This window comes from Schistocerca nitens, chromosome 9 (assembly GCF_023898315.1).
Source record: "Schistocerca nitens isolate TAMUIC-IGC-003100 chromosome 9, iqSchNite1.1, whole genome shotgun sequence".
Lineage (NCBI taxonomy): Eukaryota > Metazoa > Arthropoda > Insecta > Orthoptera > Acrididae > Schistocerca > Schistocerca nitens.
Window position 1 is genome coordinate 483655717 of NC_064622.1, and position 24424 is coordinate 483680140.

Below are 24424 nucleotides of genomic sequence, written 5' to 3' on the forward strand. Positions count from 1 at the left end.
CCTGCCATTCGAACGTGCAAGATCCGCTTATGAATGACGTCTTCGACTACCGAGATATTTGCGGTTTAGATGATTCTTCCTATAAGTTAAACTGTGTCGGCCCCAAATGGAACCTCGTAATACATAATAAACAAAATGAAAAATCTCTCTGTTATTTGAGCGGAAACCATTACTGAACAGTACTTGTATCATAAAAAAGGTAAATTATTATTTACAATGCTATATGACTTGTGTGAAACCATAGGTAAATGGCGAAAAAGATATTTATAATTTTGTTCCTGTAACAAATTTTCTATATTACTGAAGTGGCCACAGCACCACCTTCAGTCTTCACAATTTCGCTGATGATGGATATCAAACGAGGATAGTCGACGTGTTGGCCGTGTAAGGTTATTTGGTGCAAAAGCTTTGCGCCAGGGTGAACGAATCTCTTCTCAAACAGTTTTAACTTATAGGTCATCACAGACTGATGTGATTCTAGCAAATCATTGAGCAGTTAAGGTTGTTCACAGTGCCTTTGTTTTGATAAAGTTTTCGACCAGAATGTGTCCCCATAGTGGTTAGATATACTGCATTACTCCTTTTACTTTCGATTCAAGTAGGTATGATATTCTGATTATTAAAGACTACGAGGCACCTAACACACCCTTTGCTTCTTTCGATGTTTCTGTTATGTGTTCCTCAAAGGTAAACGATTTTCTTCAAGTGAACTCTGTGATATTTGGCAGACGTGGTTCACGGAATATTTCCACTGAACAATCGCGGAGTTGCTTGCTAAATTCTGTCTTATTGTCATATGAATAGCCGCGTAACTTTTGTTGGCATTTGATTTGACCTGCTGTTGCTTAATCGTTTTTCAGACTATATTAGAGCTGTTTGGAATTCGTAGTCAGTGTTAACTGCATTGTCGTCTGCTTGATACATCACTGTATCGTCGTCGAATGTGAACTGTGGTATTAAATAATAATATTAAACAGTATCGGTCGCAAAAGGGAGGTCTGTGCAGCTCCAGCACAGTGTGCTTCGCCACATTACGTACTGTATGCTGTTTGCACTCCAATATTGTTCTTGGAACTAGGAACCTTCGTTACAACAGTTGCAACTTTGTTGGTAAGGTGCCACATTTCCGAACGCTAACAGAAATCTATAAAGCGTACATCGTTATAGGCGCTAAAAGCTGGCTAAAGCCGGATGTAAGTTCAGCCGAAATTTTTGTGAAAGACTTAACGGCGTTGAGAAAGAATAGGATAACTACAGTTGATGGTGGCGTCTTTGGTACTATTAGCCAAAATGAAATAGATAGTTCCTATCCGTAGAGGTCATGCTTGGCAAGCGGAATAAAGTGGTAATTGGATCCATTTACTGACGTCCCAACTAGGGTGATAAAATTTCTGAAAGGTTCAAAGAAAACTTGAGTCTAATTTCCGTCATACAATTGTAGTTAGTGGTGACGTCAATTTACGCTCGATAAGTTGGCAAAATACATGAGTAAGTCAGGAGGTAATCATGAAGCATCATATGAAATTGCACTAAACGCATTCTCTGGTAATTATTCCCAGCAATTAGTTCACGAGGTCACTCAGAGAGTAAACGGTTGTGAAAACACAGACGACCTCATAGCAAAAAATTATCGTGAGCTAATTAACAGCATCAAAATGGATACAGGGGTTATCGAACATAAGGTTGTCTTAGCGAGACTGAATACAGTAAATCCCAAATCCACCAACAATAAACGAAAAAGATACGAGTGTCTATTGAAGAAACAGATAAAAATCCGCTTGACGCCTTCGTGACTGACAATCTCCACTCCTTCCGAATTACTAATGTAAGCTTACACCAGATATGGCTTGAATTCAAAGAAATAGTATCGACAACAAATGAGAGATTTATACCAATAAATTTAGAAATGACTGAGTTGATCCCCATGGTACATGAAATAGCTTAAAACACTGTTACAGAAACAACGAAAAAAGCAGGCCTAGTTCAAACGGACGCAAAATCACCAATACTGATGATGTTTTACGCAAGCTCGAAATTTAGGGCGGACTTCAGTGCGAGATGCTTATAATAGTTCCCATAGCGAAACCTCGTCTCGAAACGTGGCAGAAAATCTAAAGAATGCCTCGTCCTATGCAAAATATACTACCGGAAAGACACAATCAATGCCTTCTTTGCCCAATGGCAATGGAAATGCTATCGATGACAATGCTGCTATAACAGAGTTACTCAATACAGTCTTCTAAAATTTCTTCATTAAAGAAGACAAAGAAAATATTCCAGAATTCGAATCAAGAACAGCTGCCAACTTGAATAACCTGAAAACAGATATCTTTGAAACAGTGAAGCAACTCAAATCACATAATAAAAGCAAGTTTTCCGGTGCAGAGTGTATAAAAATTTGGTTCTTTTTAGAGGATGCTGATGCAGTAGCTCCATACTTAACAGTCATATACAGCCGCCCGAGACCAAGGACCCGTACTCAAAGGTTGGAAAGCTGCACAGGTAGCAACAATATTCAAGAAAAGCAATACCATCGATATGCAGCAGGATTTTGCAACATGTACTGTGTTTGAAAATTATCAATTTCCTCGAAGAGAACGGTCTATTAACACACAGTCAACAGTGAATTAGAAAACATATTTCTTGTGCAACACACTTAGGTCTTTTTACACACGAAGTGATGACCACTATCCACAAGGGATTTCAAATTGATTCCGAATTTGTAGATTTCCAGCAGGCTTGAAACCGTCCCCCACAAGCGTCTTCTAATCAAATTGCGAATGCAATCGTGATTTCCTGTCACGAAGGTCACACTTCGTGGTAATTGACGGAAAGTCCACGAGTAAAACCGATGTGACTTCTGGCGTTCCGCAAGGTGGTGTTACGGACCCTCTTCTGTCCCTCATCTATATAAACGATTTAGGAGACAATCTGAGCAGATTTTTAGGTTTTTTTGAAGATGAAGCTGTCATTGATCGTCTAGTACAGACATAAGAAGAAGAAAACCAATTGCAAAACAATTGTGTTAAGATACCTATATGGCGAAAAAACTGGCGATTGACGCTAAGTAATGAAAAGTGCGAGGTCATCCACATGAGTGCTAAAAGGAACCAGTTAAACTTAAATTGGAACAACTTAAATTGGAAGAAAGCATAGGAAATGTTGTTGGGGGAAGGTGAACCGGAAACTGCATTTTATTGGCAAAACACTTAGAAGATAAAGCAGATCTACTAAAGAAACTGCCAACACTACGCTTGGCCGCCTTACTTTGGAGTACCGCTGCGAGGTGTGGGATTCTTACCAGTTAACGACATTAACGGAGTATATCGAGAAAGTTCAAAGAAGGGCAGCGCGTTTTCTATTATCGAGAAATAGGAGTGGGAGTGACGGACATGATACAGGATCTGGGTGAAAATCATTAAAATAATGCGTTTTTAGTTGCGGCGAAGTCTTCTCACTAAATTTCAATCATCAAATTTCTCCTCCACATGCGAAAATACTTTGTTGACGCCTGGTTCGATGAGCCCTCTGCCGAGCACTTAAGTGTGATTTGCAGGGTAGCCGTGTAAATGTGGATGCAGGTAATAATGTGTATTGTTTATGGTAGATGGTACCACTTCATTTACAGACTTCTAAACATAGAGATATGTGGGGGTACTCTGCCCGTTCAGGTGAAGGCTTACAGGCAATTTTCGTATGTAATAAACAGCCTACGGGGTCCCAAAACAGTGTACGATAAAATTATATCGCAAGCATCCGCATTTACGCGAACATTCAACGAATTGCGTTAAGCCTAGAGTTTAAAGACCAAGTCGTGTATAATTTCTTCACACTTAAGCCATATACATAAGTACAACCAATAGTCCTCAGCTTTATAAGCAAATGGTTCTGGATTCTAGTTTCATTATGTGCAACTTTCTTAGCGTATACTTATTTTCAACACACATATTCTTTAAACTACTACAACAGCATTCACATACTTTCAAATCAAGCCAATTGTTCTAATAGCCTTGTAGCCGTAAGGTCATTAGCAACCTAAGATTACACGACGTCATACTCAGTGCATAATTACTGTACAGAGTTCACGACTCAAATTGCCAGTGCCGGTGTGAAAGTCGTCATTCATGTACGTTGCGACATTAGAAGGGTTCTGGACAAATTTGTTTATTTCATTAATAATCAACTTATCATTTGTGAATGAGGAAACATATCGTTCCATTATACAGGGTGCTCCATTTACCTTGACCACCATAAATAACTGTTTTTCCAGATGAAAATTACAAAATGTTTCAAATAAATATTCTTTAGCCGTTCGGGGGGATATCAATCAGCATGATTGCCTTCGTTGTAGCTTTATTTCTTTCATAGATGTGAACAGCGGTATGACTGTTTTAAATGGCATCCTGTATTTTTTATTCGGTAATTCATTTCCTGTTCTAAAGACCTATTCAAAAATGTATTACAGTATACCATTCACTGAAACACAACGTTATTAATTACATAACACAACGCTGACTTTGACCCCGGGATTACAAACTCGTCCATTTTCTGGAGTTGCCAAAAAAAAAAAATAAAATGGTTCAAATGGGTCTGAGCACTATGGGACTGAACTTCTGAGGTAATAAGACCCCTAGAACGTAGAAAAACTTAAGTTACCTAAGGACATCACACACATTCATGCCAGAGGCAGGATTCGAACCTGCGACCGATGCGGTCGCGCGGTTCCAGACTGTACGCCCCTAGAACCGCTCGGACACACCGGCCGGCTGGAGTTGTCTGATAACAAATGAAAAGCAAAAACATAACACAAAATTGACTTTGACTCTCCTGTACCAGTGTCCAGGAGCAGAACATTCAAACGCGCTCGAAGTGGTGACCCTGGACACCGACACACTAGTGCAATCGTTGAATGAAAGAAGTATTTACTGCTTCCGCTGTTGCCTGCTGAAGAGGATTACAAGCAAGCACGATACGTTCCTGCGTGTCCTCTGGAGTTGTTGGAATATCGAGATAGACAACGTCTTTAATGCAGCCCCAAAGAAAAACTCCAGAGAATTTAAACCAGGGGACCTAGCAGGCCAAGTAACTGTTGATACCACATAAGCATTCTGGTTCTTAGCGGCCCTCATCCAGAAGAGGAGGAAGAATTCGTCTGACGAAGTTGGCATACGTTGTGCCGTTTAGACCACCATTGATGGAATAAGGGCCAATAATTGTAGTACCAAGCATCCCATACCGGACGTTAACTCTCCACTGACGCTGATGTCCCACTTGTCTTACATCGTGGGATGTAGCTGGACCAATAATGCATGTTCCTTGTATTTACCTGTCCTTTGTTTGAGAAGGACCTTTCATCAGTAAATAGAACATTGGAGAACAAGTTCGGGTTGGCGAAGATTGGCTGCTGTGCCCACTGACACAACTGTACACGATTCTGGAAATCATTTCCACGCAATTGTTGATGTATGTGTACATGGTGAGGATGGAACCAGTACCGCGTAAGAATACGATGTACACTGGTTTTAGGAAGGCCAATCTTGTGTTCAAGCTGTCGTGTGCTCACATGTCGATTCATAGCCGCGGATGGGAGAACAGTAGCTTCGGCAGCTTCGTTTGTGCGAGTGCTACGACGATTGCGTTGTCGTGGGTTGAAACTTCCCGTTTTATGAAGCGTAGCAACAAGACGAGAAAACATCCGTCGGCAAGGTGGGTTCTTGTCAGAATATCACTCTCTGTACAATTCCGCTGCCCGGGGCAGCATTTCGCCTACCTCGAACAACAACAATAAAAGAAACGTTTGTAGGAAAGACAGCCTTCACTGTATGACTACTACACACAACAGTATTAAAAAGGACTAAGCTACTGTACTAAATGTACCAGTACATAAGAAAACACTATTGCAATTACTGTTCTACTAACTTACATTCCCCATAGATGAGTAGCATTTCTACCTTCTCTTCGTTGGTGTACGTTCTATTCACACAGCTCTTCAACTGACGATGGATGACGGAATGACGTGTGTGCATTCTACTTACGTTTACACTTGTCCTCTCTCAACGTCAGCACGCTGATATGTTCCATTACCCCGAGTACCTGCACTAAGCGCTGGGTTCGTCAACGTCCATGTTGTGTTATGTAATTAATAAAGTTGTGTTTGAGTGAATGGTGCACTATGATATATTTTTAAATAGGTCTTTAGGAGAGGAAATTAATTACCGAATAAAAAATACAGGGTGCCATTTAAAAATGTCATACCGCTGTTCATATCTTTGTAAAAAAAAACAAAGCTACAACGAAGGCAATCATCTGATTGATGTCCCCTTACGGCTGAAGAACATTTGCTAGAAACATTTTGTAATATCCATCCTGACAAACAGTTATTTAGGGTGCTCAGGACAAATGGGACACCTTGTATATAAAGCCTTCTCAACATCAACCACCGGCCGCTATGGCCGAGCGGCCTACGGGCTTCAGTTCAGTGCGACCACGCGGCTGCTATGGTTGCAAGTTCGAATCCTGCATCGGGCATGGATGTGTGTGATGTTCTTATGTTAGTTCGGTTTATGTAGTTCTAAGTCTGGGGGACTGATGACCGCAGATGTTAAGTCCCATTGTGCTCTGAGCAATTTGAACCATTCGACATCAACCCATCATTGACTCTGTGTAGACCACTATCACACCCACGCGAAATTTCCTATCACAGATTGATAAACATACACTTTACATATTATTAACCAGCAGACTGATGAGAGAGCGATCAAAATAAGGGCTAAATACATCGGAAACTGATAATATTTCGACTGCGACGGGCGTCACGTATCAAAACCAATCCTATGTAAAACGCAATAAAAAACTTACTTTTTGTACAACGGCTACATCTCAAATACAGATAGAACGAAATGTACGATATAGACGGAAGTACAACTAATAATCCTGGGCTGCTATGGAGCATCAATACAGATGCAGGAGGTAGTGATCACAAGGTCGTTGTAACGAGACTGTATACCATAACATCCAAATCCACCAAAAATAAACTGAAAATATATGTATTTAAGAAAAGTATATAAAAATTCGTTTGGTTCCTTCCTAGTACTCGTTCTCCACTCCTTACAAACCACATGTGGTTTAAATTAAAAGAAATAGTGTGGAAGGGAACTTCATAAATTAGTACAAGATAGTGCTGATTCCCTAAGGCACACAGATCAGAACACTGTTGCAGGATCAACCTAAGAACAATGTGAAATTTAAAAGAACGCAAAATCTTCCAGATCAGCCGTGCTTTACTGAAGCTCTAAACTTAGCAAGGAACTTCAATATGAGATACTTTTAATAGTTTCCACCACAAAACCCTGTTTGGCAGTAAATCCAAAGAGATTCTGATCGTATGTAAAGGTGCAGAAGTGGCAAGACACAGTCAATACTTTCACCGCGTGATAGCAATGGTGATGTTAGTTACAGTCAGTACTTTCTCTGTGTGATTTTAGTAATGGCACTAGAGTGGAGTTGTTAAATACGGTTTTTCGTTATTCCTTCACCCATGAGGACTAAGTAAATATTGTAAAATTCGATTCAACACCAACTGTCAACCACTTAGAAATAGATATCTAGGTATTGCAAAGCAGCTTAAATCACCTAAAAAAGGCATATCATCCACTCCAGATTCAATACCAAATCACGCAAGATTTGCTTTTCACAGATACAGAAACCTATACTTTTTGGACATTATTAACACCCACACAGATCGACGACCGTTAAAAATATGATGAACAAAACAAAATTCGACGTCAGCTTTGCAACGCGAGAAAACAATCTGTATCCTGACAAATTTGTGGGGGTCCGTTAGCCTTTGTCTAAGACACTCAGTCGTGTTGGAAATCCAGCCTTCGCTAAACAATTGACAATGGGCCTGGTCCCACGAGGTCACGAATAAAGAGCACTGAACGCAAACAGTTATCCAAGGTCTGCTGTTACGCAGACAGGCATCACAGCGTAGTCGTTTGCTTGTGCAAGAATACGCTTAACAGTTCCCTCCTGCGCAGAAAACAAGAGTTACTTCTGTTGCTCGGCATATAAACACACGGACTAAAGTCGACGTTAGGAAAAACCGACAGTCAAGGGAAATAAGCTTACTACGTTCAAATATCATATCAAAATATAACCATCACTAATTTAAAATGTAAATAAAATCTTGACAGTACACAAAAAACATCAGGCCTTCCATAAACCCACAAGCAGTTTGCTCTCTGATACATGCTGCATAGGTTAACCATAGTATCACCAAACAACTAGAACTATAATAAGGATCTAAACTGATAGTGGAATGTCACACTTTGTTTTGTACGATTCTTGAAGCCTGAACAGAATGGAAATACATCCACGTTCATCGCTAAAATCAACAGTGTTCTGTTGTACTGCGAGGTATCAGATACTATATGCCAGAATATAGATGTAATAATTACACCAAGCCGGCCGAAGTGGCCGTGCGGTTAAAGGCGCTGTAGTCTGGAACCGCAAGACCGCTACGGTCGCAGGTTCGAATCCTGCCTCGGGCATGGATGTTTGTGATGTCCTTAGGTTAGTTAGGTTTAACTAGTTCTAAGTTCTAGGGGACTAATGACCTCAGCAGTTGAGTCCCATAGTGCTCAGAGCCATTTGAGCCAATTACACCAAACGATGCCACTTATAATAAACTTACTCCAGATCTTAGCAGTTGTGTAACTGTTGTTAATACACAACTAGCATTTGACCGTGAGGACTATCAACAACGCTCACCTTTGCACAAAAGTGTTGTTCGCTTCAAGAGATGGGCTGCTATTCCTTCCACACAGTCACACTGCTGTTCTCGTTAAATGAGCACCTTCCTGTCACTCATGGCCCATGTCTCAGATTTGTCATTTAGTGGCTGTAGGAGCAGTTTTGTGATGATAAATTTACTATCAAAGATTAGTTTTCCAATACAAGTTTAAATGTTTCATTTCAGTCGAAGTGTGGAATTGGCAGATCACGTGTTTTAGTTAAATAGACGTTAAAATGACACTCGGCTGGTAATGACGTTGGATACAATGGTTTGGACTGGAGTTGACGCTGTAAGTCATCACAGAGGTGCTGCGATGGGTTCAGGTTGGAGCTCTGGATAGGCCAATCAGTTTCAGGAATGTTATTCTCCGTCCTATCACACACGACACAACTTGATTCACCACTCCAAATTTCCAGTCATTCACTGTCTGGTGGCATCAAACTTTGTACCATCTCAGGTGACAATTAGCAATGAGATCACTGGCCAACACAGACCAAACCATTTTTCTGTTAAAGCTTTTATACTGACAGCAGAATACTCCACGCTTCTTTTATTGTGACGTCGCCTCTCCTGCCATATTATAGTTCCGTATTACATAGGAGACGTCTAGATGTTTTGATACACACTGTCATTTTCTGGTATCAGAATACTGTTGTGGTATATACATGCAATACGACCAGGAACTCCAATATAAAATGGCTTGTGTTGAAATTGTGGCACTAATGGATCAGATGCACGGGGTATTACAGCAGCTCTGTGTAGACACCTATTACCATATGCATCTAAATCTGGACATAATAAAAGATTTCGTTAGGTTGTAGGAAGTGGTGATGTTTGACTACCTAACATCCAACCATGATATCTACAAGCAAGAAGACTAGCAAGGAATTAATTTTCTGTACACTTACAAGTTCGCTATGGAAATGAAGTCCCATCCTAATTGACAGAGTGTAGGGGAACGATGCGCGTAAAAAATATGTAAAACATTTTGCATTTACTTGGGACCATTTTTTATAATTTTATTTGTTGCTTACCTGTAACCATGAACACCACTTTAAATCCTAAATGAGTCTCCTGCACGAATCCATGCTTAACAGACTATATTAAATCATTTACAGAAATAATCAACTGATTTGGAGCCAGATTCTCTGTTACAAAATTGTCTCAATTCGACAAATAAAGAAAATGTGACCTGTGTCTTCCTATACTGTGAACTTATTTTCATTGGAGTTTCAAATAACTTTTCCATACACAATCGGAAAAAGAACTATCTTGGCTGCCAAATGTGACACAGACTGTCCCTTCACTGCACAGATTCAGTGTTGAAACACGTATTAAAATATGTCCTTACGATAATCTACGTGTGTCCTCTGTATGGTAACAATGAATAAGTAGACGCCAATGCGTGGTTGAAATTATAGTGACTACAGCTCGATTCGTGTTGCACACGTTGCAGCTCTTGCTAGGGCGTTCTGGCCTGACTATATTTGTATCTCAATTATCTTCCACTTTTAAGTTCTTTCGCATACTGTTGCAGAATATGTAGGATACTTTTAGTGTCTTGTTCTCTTATAACCGAGTGAACTATATTTTTTTGTATAGTTGGACTATTTTCGTTTATATACTTTTTATTTACACGTCAAGTTCCGTAGGACCAAATTGAGGAGCAAAGGTCCAAGGTCATGGAACATGTCAGTACATCATATTACAACATACAAGTAATAACAGATAAAAATGAAATGTTTATGAACCCGAGTAAAGTCAATCTATAAGTCTAAGTAAACGCAACAATACAACAAGAATCAGCTTCATTTTTCAAGGAACTTCTCGACAGAACGGAAGGTGTGACCCATGAGGAAACTCTTCAGTTTCGATTTGAAGGCGCGTGGATTACTGCTAAGATGTTTGAATTCGAGTGGTAGCTTATTGAAAAATGTTGCAGCAGTATACTGAACACCTTTCTGCACAGGTGTTTAAGAAGTCCGATCCGACTGCATGTTTGATTTCTGCCGAGTATTAACTGAGTGAAAGCCGCTTATTCTTGGGAATAAGCTAGTATTGTTAACAAGAAATGACAGTAAGGAATATATATAAATTGAGAGACCAATGTCAAAACACGCAGACTCGTGAACAAGTTCGTGAACTTACACCAGTGATTGCCCGTACCACCTATTTCTGAGCCAAAAATAACCTTTTAGAATGGGAAGAGTTACCCAAAAATGTAATACCATACGACATAAGCGAATGAAAATAAGAAAAGTAGACCAATCTTCGTTTCGAGCGATCACTCACTTCAGATACCGTTACTTCTGGCGTGTTTCCTCTGTTTTTGCTGCCGTTTCCTCGCCGTTCAACAGGTCATCTTGCAACTGTACGAAGAACATTAACAAATAAGAAAAAAGTGGGATTATATACATCAACGTTATATTACTGAAAATTGCAGTAGTTATGTGGGTACAGTTTTTCATTTTTGTCTTATTGTTGAGCTTCTTTATTTTTTTTTCTATTAATTTTCAACAACAATTTGATTATAGTTTGTTCTTGTGTGTAGCCTCAGCCTGGAACCGCGCGACCGCTACGGTCGCAGGTTCGAATCTGCCTCGGGCATGGATGTGTGTGTTGTTCTTAGGTTAGTTAGGTTTAAGTAGTTCTATGTTCTAGGGGACTGATGATCACAGATGTTAAGTCCCATAGTGCTCAGGGCCATTTGAACCATTTTCTTTTTCCTGTGTGTAATATTCTGGTTTACGTGGTGTGCTGTTTATCCTGAGGATCATTTGTGTGTAACTAGCGTACTTATGAGCTGTTGGGTGATTGGATGAGCTGTGGAAAACAGCGCTCGTTGATCTCGATTTTCTGTAGGTGTGAAATTCATATTGGTTGTCGTTTATTGTAATTGTAAGATCCTCGAAATTTAGTTTCTTTTCTCTTTAATTTCCATTGTGGATTTGTGGGTGTACTTTGTTGATGATACTGGGCCGGCCACTGTGGCCGAGTGGTTCTAGGCGCTTCAGTCTGGAAACCCGCGACCACTATGGTCGCAGGTTCGAATCCTGCCTAGGGCATGGATGTGTGTGATGTCCTTTGGCTAATTAGGTTTGAGTACTTCTAAGTTCTGGGGGACTGATGACCTCAGATGTTAAGTCGCATAGTGCTCAGAGCCATTTGAACCATTTGATGTTACTGGGTAGCTCTTGTATCTTACTTTGTGTTGCATCTATGACACAGATTATATGATCCACATATCGGTGTTACTTTATTATATTGTACCCTTCTTGTCTGAATGTGTTGTTAAATATTATGTTCTCTGTATGATGCGCGCCTCCAGTAGCTGAGTGGTCAGTGCGACAGAATGTCAATCCTAAGGGCCCCGGCTGGATCGGAGATTTTTCTCCGCCCGTGGACTGGGTGTTGTGTTGCCCTAAACATCATCATTTCATCCCCATCGACGCGCGTCAAATCGAAAGACTTGCGTACGGCGACCAGTCTACCTGACGGTGCCCTAGTCACACGACATTTTATTTTCTCTGCATGATCTAAGAAAACTGATAAAGTTCCTCTGATGGGGGACCAAATTGGTAGCCTCTATTACTGCCAATAAAGGTTGTAGTTAAAAATGAGGTAATGCTGTTCTGTGATTAGCCTAAAGATGAATGAAATTCCATTTACTTGTTTGTCTGGGAATTTCTTCCCTTTTAGCCGTTGTTCCATAATGTGTATAGTTTCTCTTGTGAGTGTATACGTCTACATGGATCTAATGTCAAAAGATAGCATTTTCATAATTTTCAAAAAAAAAAGATACCATTTTTCCTTTTGAGGAGATGTTAATGTTCTTAATGTTCTCTATTACGACTCCTGCATTTTTCAGGCTTTTGTTTGAGTATGTGTGTGATTTCTTTAGGGGTTCGTACATGTCTCTGCGCGGCAAGCAAGATTGGGCTTGTCTGAAATTAACCATTGGTCTGAATGGAATAAGAGGTTTGTGTATTTGTGGAAGGCTTGTTAAGAATGGAGCTTTAGGGTTCTCTTGCGTCACTCTTCTTTTTGGCTCCTGTGTGAGGGTGTGTGTGACACATTTCAAGAAAATCTTTAGGTTCGTTTGGTATCATTGTGTTGGGTAACTGGTTAGCCTGGTTATTTCTACCATTTCTGTTTTTCCAATGTTATCAGTCTCTGTTATCACGACTACATAATATCATGTGCCTGCGTTGGTAATGAGTGCCTTGTGCCATTTTAGTTTTAGGTGTATAATGTTTATGGTTGTGTCATCACATGTTTTTGTATTTGTATTCATGGTTGAATTGTTCTTTCTCAATATTGTTCCTCTGTCACTAGATCTCTTGTTAGACCTGGCTTGGAGTCTCGTGTGACAGTTTTTCCATGTTGTCCTCAGATGCACTCAGTCTCAGTAATAAAATTTTCAGTGTGCTTATCTCTCGTGGATGGTGTTCAAATTGTAATAGAGGCTTTTTCCAAGTAGATGCGTTTGTGTTTTAGTTCCAGAGGTGTTTCTGTTCTTGAATTTCTTAAATTTCTGTTCCTGTTTCAGCAATTTCAATCTGATTATCTATGTGGTTAATTATTCAATCTGTTACATCATACAGTACTGAGGAGCTAAAGATTTCCTTTGCTAATTCTAAATGTAATTTGTATAAGCTGCCGTTCAATTCTTGCTTGTTCGAGTATAGGGAAGAAATTTCGCATTTCAGCAAAGTACACGAAATTTTTTCCATTCTCGGACTCGTGAGACTTAGAGTGCGTTTGTCCTGTAACCCCGCTGCTTGCTGTTTGTTTTCCACATTGAGACCATCGAATATCTTCCAGAACAGATATACTGAAGTTATTACCACGGTCTCAGTGTGTCTGAGTGTTTCACTGAGCTATGCTGGCGGGAGCAGTGCTTCTGGTAGTTCACTCTTGCCAGACTGGTCACCTGGTGAGTTTCCCCCTAGGGGGCCCTCTCCATTTCAGTATGTGGATGACAGCCACGTGGGCCCTTAGCTATGTCTGACATTACTTCAACTTACTTGTGTCAGGATTCTTGTGCTTTCTTTCTACCGGCCTTTATTAGCTAACCCTTAGTTTTTTTCGACCCCAACGGTATTAGGCTCGAGGCTGTTTCTAGTTTCCCAAATGTGTCTCCAGCAGAAACGACAGTGGACAGGATGGACCTCACAACAGTGAAGCCAGCAGAATTCTGATTAACACACAGGCAGGACCGATAAATAAAGCCCAGAATGACAGTAAATGTGTAGGAAGAAAACCTTGATTAAAAATTACCTGGGCCTCCAGGTTCGGCACTGAAGCGTTGGGCGTGTTCCCCATCATTCGGAAAATATTCTGCAAAGAATCCAAGAATAAAGCATCAGATCGGATAGAAATTAAACGGAATGGACCCAGCAAATGAAAACGGTATCTGAATTTAGGTTTATGGAACGTCCAGGGCGTCGCAACTAATAAAATGCAGGTACACAGTGAAATCCATTGGAGCAATGTAGACGTAATACAGTAACAGAAGCAAAAAGAAAGGTAAAGAAGTAGCAGAAATCGATGATTATGTTCATATTTACGGTGGAGTCAAGGAAGAGTATTGGGCAAAAAGGGGGATAACCGTTGCGGTACACAAAATTGGAAATGCTGCATTAAGAAATGGGACGGACGGTGTGGACGAATGTCTGATGTGTGTGGAAATGACGCTAAAAGGATACGACGTAGCGATCGTTGCAGCATATGCACCCACAAATAATGCTATTCATGGTGAGAAGAATGATTTCTTCAATGATCTGCATTTTCAAAGGGATTTTAATGGAGTCGGCAAACAGGACGCAAGCAATGTTTTAGACAAATTAGGGGAGGATATTGAGAATGATAATTGACAGACGGTGTCAGAAATGTATAGACGGTACAATCGTAAGATATGGAATGGATTTTTTCGACACAAAGAGAACCCATTACATAAATGGCCACAGGGAAATAACAGTCTATAATTGGTAATCCTATAGGGAAGGAAAGTAATGGTACACAAGTGGAACATTGGAGAGTCTACAGGGGAGAAGACAGTGGATCTGACAATTATCTGCTTCGTTGTGCACTTTGGTTCCGCTTTCAAAAATTGGGAGGTGTCAAAACCACTGTTAATGAGATTGGAAAGAAACTGGACTAACCACAGTATAAATTAAATTTACTGTTTCTTACACAAATTTAGATTGAGTGTAAGGGTGATGATGAAGCATTCGTAGTAGCGTATAAGGCCATTGTGAGAGCGATTCAAGAAGCTGAATGAGATTTTCACTCTACAGCGGAGTGTGCGCTGATATGAAACTTCCTGGCAGATTAAAACTGTGTGCCGGACCGAGACTCGAACTCGGGGCAAGTGGTCTACCAACTGAGATGCCCAAACACGACTCACGCCCCAGCCTCCCGTTTCATATCAGCACCCACTCCACTAGAGAGTGAAAATCTCATTCTCTGAAATATTTCTGTTTGCTGATGATACTTGCTTGTTAGCAAAGGATGTTGTGTCCCACATTGACTTGGTTTCAAGTTGTGCAGTTCATGACAGAAGTTCATGGCTTGTAGAAAATAAACTAACTCTAAACCAGAGTATGACACATTTTATACAGTTTCTAACACAGAATTCAACAAAACCTGACATTTTAATTTCACAGAATGGGCGTATGATTAGTTAAACTGAACAGTTCAAATTTGTAGTTGTCAGATAGATAGTAAACTGTCGAGGAAAGCCCACGTTCAGGATCATGTTCCAAGACTTAATACTGCTATTTTTACTATTTGAACGGTACCTGAAGTTAATTAGTCTACTTTACTTATTTTCATTCGCTTATGTCATGTGGTGTTATACTTTGGGGTAACTCTTCTCATTCTAAAAGGATATTTTTCGCTCAGATACGGTCGGTTTGAGCAATAAGTGGTGCAAGTTAACGAAACTCATGTCGAATCCTGTTCACGAGTGTGGGTATTTTGACATTGACCGCTCAGTATATATATATTCCTTACTGTTATTCATTGTTTACAGTATTAGCTCATTCCCAAGAATACTCAGCTTTCATTCAGTTAATACTCGGCAGAAATAAAACCTGCATTTTGATCGGAGTTCCGTAGCTCTTGTACAGAAAGGTATGCTGTATACTGCTGCATCCATTTTCAGTAAGCTACCATTAGAATTCCTAAATCTTAGCAATAATCCACACGCTTTCAAATCGAAACTGAAGAGTTTCCTCATGGGTAACTCCTTCTATTATGTCGAGGAATTCCTTGAAAAATTAAGATGATTCTTGTTGTAACGTTGATTGTGTTTACTTAAACTTGTGGATTGACTTTTTTGGGTTCATAAATATTTTATTTTTGTCTGTTATCACTTTTATGTTGTAATTTCATGTACTGACACATTCCATGATCTTCGAGATTTGCTCCTCAATTTGGTCCTATGAAACTTGACGTGTAATTAAATAAAAATAACTTTAAAGAGTCATCTAATGATGACAGCTTCAAAGTAGTAACTCCAGACAAGCCAGTGATTGTCACTAGTTTACAATAGATGTTGATGTCCACAAGAATATGAGGTAAATCGTGCTGTGTTGCCATCAGCCTAATGATGTAATTCATTTACATGTATAGTTCTGCGCATTTCATCTCGTTAAGCTCCACTTCCATTTTATGATGAATGTTTTTAGTTTCTACTGTTACCTCACAGTCTTTAGCTAATGCGAAACCGTTATTTTTTCAATGGGAAGCAAGCAATGTTAGCATGATTGTCCTGTCAAAAAGCAGCATTCTGAAGTGAAGTGGCAATACAAGGTCACTGTTGGACTTGTATACCTCTTCAATGACAATACCTCTTCACCTCAAGACCACGTGATAACTACCGGGGTGGAATCGAAAAGTTCCCTGAATGTTGGCTGACTGTTATAAATAGTAAAGAACATTATGACTAAAGTGTATGTTATATGTATGTGTTGTGTGTATTAAACTCATGGAGCAAAGCAGCGAACTTATGCAGCAAGTTTATACATGCAAGTTCATTTTCTGTTTTAATTTTTATTTGCATTCCTGTTTATTTGTTAGTATTTCTGTTACACCAATATACATATTGTAGAAGATTATTAAAACTAATACGACAACTATTTTGTAACAAATCTGTTAATTTTTGCCATGTTTTAGCTAGTGGAACAAAATTAAATGGAGCTTTTCCGAAATATTTGCTGTTATTAGTTATTAGTTGTAAACAATCTGTTAATGGATCAAAGTCTTGTTCTTTTTGGAAATCTAGATTAATGTAATTATAAATTGTCGAATCTGATCTTGTAATTCCATTTTCTTTAGCTAATGTAGAAGCAAATGTTTCCTTTAATCGTTTATCATTACCATTTAAAAAAAATTCATAATATGGTTACCAAGTTGTTTGTTAAGACCTGGACCTGTTAATTGGCAAATAAATTTGTTGTAGATTTTTACTCTAGAGTTGGACTTAATCCATGTTAAACAGTCTTTTCCGACAGAATTATAGTTGTTTACTTTTACATTACAACTATTTATATTCTCCTTGCATTCTAAAATTAAAATTATTTGTTAAACATTTACACATTTCTTCTTTATTAAAAATTCCTTTAAAATCCTGTGTTACATCTAAATCCAATAAATAATAAAGTTCCTTTTTAAGTTCTTCTAAAATTTGTGGTAATTCTCTTAAAAGTGTATGAAGTTTAGCATCTACTAATTCTATTTTGTTAGGAATAACAACAGGATTTTTATGCTTTTGTTTTAAAATTTTTATATCTTTGTTAATAACTTGTTTAGTACCTTTAATTATTTGTGTATTCGAATCAAGCATATATGGAATCTTTGCTTTAACTCCATGTCTTGCCAAATTAAATTTAGAAAATTTAGATATAAAAAACTATTAAAACTTCCACAAGCTACCTGTTTTTACAAGAAATTTTCCATTTTTCATTTCTCCTTCAAAATCTATAAAATCTGTTATTTTAATTAGTATTATACTATCGCAAAATGGTTGCGTAATTGGTTTAAATTCTTCTAATTTTTGTTCTTCAGTTGTGTATATTATATCTCCAATATTTGTAATAAGATTATTATTATTTAAATTTTCTGTAAGTAACCATAATCCAAGTCTTTTGTTAGTTGTTTTTACTTTATTTCCCAAAAGTTCTGTTAAAGAATATTTCTTTTTCTTTGTAGGGACATTTTATTTTCAACTTCCATTTATAGAGGAAAAAATTTATTACACTTGCAAAAAATTAGTTAGAAGTAAAGATGTAAAATTGTTAATAAAAAGACATTAAATTTAATTCTTTCGAAATAGTAGTTGAAAACTTGGTTTTGAAAGCATAGCGATATGATCTTTTTCTGTATATGATTGATTACTTTGATACAAGTGATTATCCAACAGATAATATGTATGGTATTCCACAAGTAAACAAGAAAGTTGTTGGTAAAATTAAAGATGAATGTAATGGAAGAATAATGGACGAATTTTGTGGTTTAAGAGCAATGATATAGGCTTATAAAGTTGCTGACGCAACAGAAAAGAAATCTAAGGAATTAAACAATGTGTTGCTAAAAAAATAAGTTTAGAAGATTATAAAGATTGTTTGTTAAACAATAAAGAACAATATAGAATAGTTAATTTAATTAAAAGTGAAAAACATGAAATTTATATAATTCAAGTAAACAAAAAAGCACTAAGTCCTCATGATAATAAATGATATGTATTGGAAGATAAAATAGATACATTACCATATGGTCATTACTCAATAAAAGATTATTATACATAAATCTAATAAAATTTTTTCTATATAAATGGAGACTATAATCAATAAACTCAATGATGTTAATGTCTCGAAAGAGATTAAAAAATAATGCAACTAGATATAAATATTTTATATAATGTTACTGACTGAATATTTAAATTCTAGATATGGAGAAAAAATTTGATTGGAGCTTAAAAATTATTTTAAAGTTATTTTACCAAATGGATATTACCAATTAATTGATCCTTGGGACCTCGAAATAATTAAAAAAGGGAAAATGAAACTGAAATATAAAGGAATGAAGAAACTTGAAAATAAAAATAATGAATTTCATGGGATGGATTTAACAATGTAAAAATTTACGTCTGTTAACTAATACAGTTACTTACATTCACAATGTAAAATTATTTTTCTCTTTAATTTTATTTAATTTAAATGGACAACACAAAGCCACAATTAAAACAGTGTAGTTTATGTATGATTAAAAGAAATATTGAGGAATTTTATAAATATAAATATCGAACATTTGGACATAAATACATATTTAAAGAATGCTGTAAGGGACGTAATAAAATTAAAGATACTTGTAAATGTGGTAGAACTGTAAATAAATCTTCCTTCAAAAAACATTTACAAACAACAACTCATAATAATCTTATAGCTGCTAAAGCAGCAAGTAAATAATTTTTTATATTTAATTTATTGTAGACTTATTACATTCACCTATGGGAAATGTATGTAAAATAAATGATTTTTTATTATAGCTATTATAATATTGTTTTATTATATTATGTTATTATTAGGTAAAAGGGATAGTAGGATGATTTTGTATGTTCTGGATAATTAGATCGATATTGTGAAAAATAAAAACTGAGAGTGTTAACTTCCGGGTAGCACTCAGTTGAGTTGTCGCCTTGCCATCAAACGTTTACAGTTTCCTTTCGAGAGCCGCTTCTTTTCGACTGCTGACACAGCATTTGTGTGGAATCAAATTTCATTGTGGGTCCCTTCTTTACCCTTCGCTTTTGAAAACGGACGATACGCCAGAGCACAGACACAAATCTGAATACAGCGATCAGACATGACAATGACTGGACGCACCGCTCATACATTTTTGTGGGAAAAAAAAATCGGCACGTTAAAGATTTTATCGCCGATATTCCACTTGTCTAACACTGTGACATCAACATGGTGCCATGGCTCTTTCAGTTCTCTCGATTTGCACATCTTGTACTTCCACCTTTCACTGTTTGTATTTTGCTTCTTTTTTCACAGTTCATTGTTCCTTTTCTCTGTTTTCATGTTTCATCAGTGTTTAGTTTTCGCCAGCTTGTCCACTGCGCCATCTTAACACTAAATTTGAGGGTAAGCGATGGGCTGTTTCCCTTGTGAGGACTCAGCACTTCGGGATTGTTCAACATAAAACCTACGAGAACACACAAGAAACCCTAAGTACCACCAGCAAATTAAACGCCAAATATGGCCAAAAATTTCTCATGACTCGATGCTACCCAATCCTGTAATGCAGACGGTAGAAAGTGGCAAGGAAAAAGTTGGCCAAACCTCCCGTATACGGAGCTTTAGCACTCAAAAGCATCACAAGACATTCAACGTCGATTTCTCGAAAACGCTTCAGAGGCGCACCGTACTAATGCAACACTTATTAAATCTAAGCAAAAGTCTACGAATGCTGGGCGGACTGGGTGTTCCAGTGGAGTTGTGCATCCAATGCGGAGACAGCCTCCTGGACCGCGGTCACAGTGCACAATTCGTTCACTTCCCTTCGCTCACTCAGGTTGTACCGCGGATTCCTCTCAACGACGCGTCGCCACCATCGCCAACGCTAAACGCTACTGTCTCGAGAATCGAAAATAATAAGCACATTATTTAAGTACTAAGTTAGATAAGAAAAGGGAGTAAAGTACATTCTGTTCAGTCAGATATTTCTTCATTAACATTAACTATAATTTTACGAAGCAAATAGTAACTCGACAACCTAGTCAAGTTTTCAGTACAGTTGAAAGATTACATAGATGCAGTAATTCCATCAAGGGTGAACATTAAGACAATTGACAAACGGGATCGACATATGTCTGGAATTGGAGGGAAAAAGGTCTTATGAACATGTGTCTTTAAATAGATGACGTGTGCGTGCAACGAGAACAAATCGTCACAGCACAGAGCTATATACCATCCACGTCACAACAGATGTTCCAAGTGGCCTTCGTAGGATGCAGTGTACGCGTTCACACGTCGCATCATCGATTGCCCCACCCTTTCACACTCTGTCTGAATAGCGTCACAGGTGTCGTGAATATGCTGTTGAAGGGTCTGCATATCAGGAACTGCTTCAGCACACACGCAACACTTTTGAGAAGCACCAGTGGTAAAAATCCAGGACGTTCCAGTCGGGTGATCTGGCAGGCCATACTACAGGGCCCCCGCGTCGTATCCAACGTCCGTGAAGGATGTCGTAGACGTGTTGGCGAACTGTATTGCGGAAGCTTGGTGGTGCTCCGTCATGCAGAAACTACCTAAAGCGTCGTATTGCCAAAGGCACATTCTCAAGCAGCCCAGTCAGATATTCCGAAGGAAATCCAGGTACGTTCCTCGTTCGACGCGCTATGGAACAACGACAGATCCAACCGAGTATGTGGCCGTCATGAATCCCTGCCTACACATTGATGCTGAACAGATGCTGTTAGGATGCCTCAACCATTCGCCGAGGATTATCTGTAGCCCACAGACGACGATTACGTAGATCGGTGATGCCAGTTCTGATAAATTTTGCTTCGTCGGTAAAGAGGAACGATGACAGAATCTCATAATTGTGATAGTCTTGGGAAAAAACCGACGAGAAACTCTTTCTGCAGAGGGGAATCCGCTGCTGATAATCCTTGTACACTTTACAGGTGCTCAGTACCGTAACGGTTATCATGCTGCATTAAAATTATCGCTTTCTGCCTTACACTATGTTGGCGGGCCATTTGCCTGAAGCCTGTGTTAGGGTTTGTCTTAATATTCTGCGGAACTCGACCCTCTAAATCTGGTGTACGCACAATCCGTCGTTTTCTGCACGTTCGTCTGAAGAGACCCATGTTAACACAAACGCCCAAAAAGGGCTTGAAATGTTGTGTGAAGTGGTTGGTGCCTGTGATGGTAGTTGTTTTGGTATAGCCGTGCTGCCTCTCGACCGTTTCCATCTGCTTGGCCGTACACAAATATCACCTCGGCTTGTTACCGGCATGAATACCAAACAAACCTGCAGCTTACTGTACGATGCATCAATCACACAGACTGCAACACACAAGAAACACCACGTGGACAGAGGAGCTTTCATTCTAGGGCCATCCAATATAGCAACGATGCGTTTCCGGACACGTGTTCATGGGACCTTTTTTCCTCCATTTCTAATCAGGAATCCGTCCCTGCACTTTGTCAGTTATGTTAATGTTCACATTGTATATGATTACCTACGCGATCAAAGAGGTGCGGTAGGTGCCAACGGGTTGCAGAATATTAGATGTTGGAGGAAATGTAAAGTAATCAGTGGTCACTGTGACATGATGAAACCCATGGTTGTACAATACGGACACGAAGTACCTGTAGAACAGTTGAAAAACTGGTAGAATTTGACTCTGGGGAAGATGATTTTAGGTTTCCGGAACAGTGTAAGAAGACGTGAGATATACAGACGCTACGACTTATCTCAAAAGATATACAGAAGAAAAGAAAAGCTACATTTACAACATTCACAGATTTAGAGAAATTTTTTACAGTGCTTACTGCAACACAAGCTATGAAATTCTGGAGAAAGTAGAGATAAAGCACAGGAAACGAAAAATTTTCTATGACTTGTACAGAAACTAGACTGAAGTTATAGCAGTCGAAGAAAATGAAAGTGAAGTAGTAACTGAGAAGGGAGTGAGACGGAGTTGTAGCCTACCACTGGTCCAGACTGAATACTGTCAGTAGGTAGTGTAGGAAAGTAAGAACAAAATTTGCAACTTTGAGGCTTGCCGATGTAACTGAAATTATGTAAGTAAGTGATCGGAAGAGCAGAAGAACGGAAAGGGTAGTGTCTTGCAAACAGGTTATAAGATGAAAAGTGCAAAAATAATAATTTAATGTACTTGAGTTACACTAGGCGGTACTGAAGGAATTAGATCAGCAAATGAGACAATAAAGGTGTTAAATAAGTTTTGATGTTTGGTTAGCAAAATAACTGATGATTGACGAAACAGAGAATGTATAAAATGTAGACTGACAACAACAAGGAAAGCGTTTCAGAAAAAAAGAGAAAATTGTTAACATCGAGCACAAATTAAGTGTTACGAAGTAGTTTTTGAAGTTATTTGTATGGAGCGTTACGTTGTCCGTAATTGAAGCGAGGACAAGGAATGATTCAGAAAAAAAGAGAAAATAACATCGAGCACAAAATTAAGTGTTACGAAGTAGTTTTTGAAGTTATTTGTATGGAGCGTTACGTTGTCCGTAAGTGAAGCGAGGACAAGGAACGATTCAGGTTATAGGAGAATATAAGCTTTTGAAATGTGCCATAAGGGTAGGATATTGAAGGTTACTTGGGCAGGTCGACTTCCTGAAGAAGGGGTACTGTACAGAATTCATGAAAGGAGAAGTGTGGTCCATAACTCGACTAAAAAAGGTATCGGTAGGAATGGCACATACTAAAGCATCGAGGGCTCTTTCCGCATGTTAATACCATGACTGGTAAATTTGACGTCAATTCATCGGCAAGGATAGCGCATTCGGCTTGAGTGATGTAACCGGAACTGCTCGGACTGCTAATAAGCGCAGGAGGTCGACGTTCCGACGAGTACTGCCGCCACTGCCGTGAAGCCTGTCGTGCGCCGCACGTCGCCGCTTTCCCCTCACAGAACGTAAGTCACATCTTGGCTTCACCGCCTTTTTTGCTTTCCTTTACTTTTTTGGGGATCCTACCCAAGACCTTTGCACTCAACTACCTAAAACAAATCGCGTAACTGTAACAAATCATAAATATACGTACTTGACAATTTCAATGAAAGCAACAAGATAGACTCACATTTGACAATGTGCAGAAGAATGTGTAAGTAATTGTGTTACAACCGGGGCCGTTACTAGATATTTTGCCGCTATAGACGAAAAATGACGTCCCCTCTTTTTTACCACCATCGGTTTCCACCCACCCCCTGCGCCACCACCAACGTACAATGGCACAACAATTAAAATCTCCTATTATACTTTTAATCATTAAACTAATATGACCTCATTTTCTGGCGACAGTCATCAGTTCAACTGATGCATGAGAAATGATCAGCAGAGACAAAACCAGAAAGACGGACTGAGGGAGGTATGGTATCAAGTCACAACGTGATCGTAGGACAGTTTGCTTCCGTTTTGTACTCAGTAGCTGCTACTTTACTTTTGAGATAGGTAGAGGCAATGTGTTTACTTTCGTCAGAGTAAGTGACGATTTATTAAGTAACAGTTCCGTAGCTCTTGAAAACAACGCGGTATTTTAATTTTCCATCTTTTAATTTTTTTCTCCTCATTTGCTCAACTTTTCACTGTTTGATTTGAAAATAATTTTTCCGCCTTTTGCCGCCCCTAAAATGTTGTCTTCCTAGGCGGCCGCCTAGTATTGTTTCTTGGTAGTTACTGTCCTGGTTACAACTGACTAGAGTTTCCAAGTGCAGCAGAGTATAAGCTTGCGTTAAATTTATACAACTCTGCTATGGAGAGAGTCTAGAACGTTAATCACCTAACACATGCACTGCAGTTTTCTCGTACCTGAAAGGCACGATCGATAGCTGTTTCGACAGAACTCAATTGTAGC

The 24424-nt window shown here is 38.8% G+C and overlaps 1 protein-coding gene across 1 annotated transcript in view; it reads left to right on the top strand.

The window, feature by feature from the left end:
- The first annotated feature begins 23436 nt into the window (after positions 1-23436).
- Positions 23437-24424, top strand: part of LOC126203166 (fatty acyl-CoA reductase 1-like) — a 206687-nt gene continuing 205699 nt past the window's right edge. The window contains exon 1 of the mRNA XM_049937407.1: positions 23437-23486. The gene's annotated coding sequence lies outside the window, so the exon portion shown is untranslated. The remainder of the gene's footprint in view (positions 23487-24424) is intronic.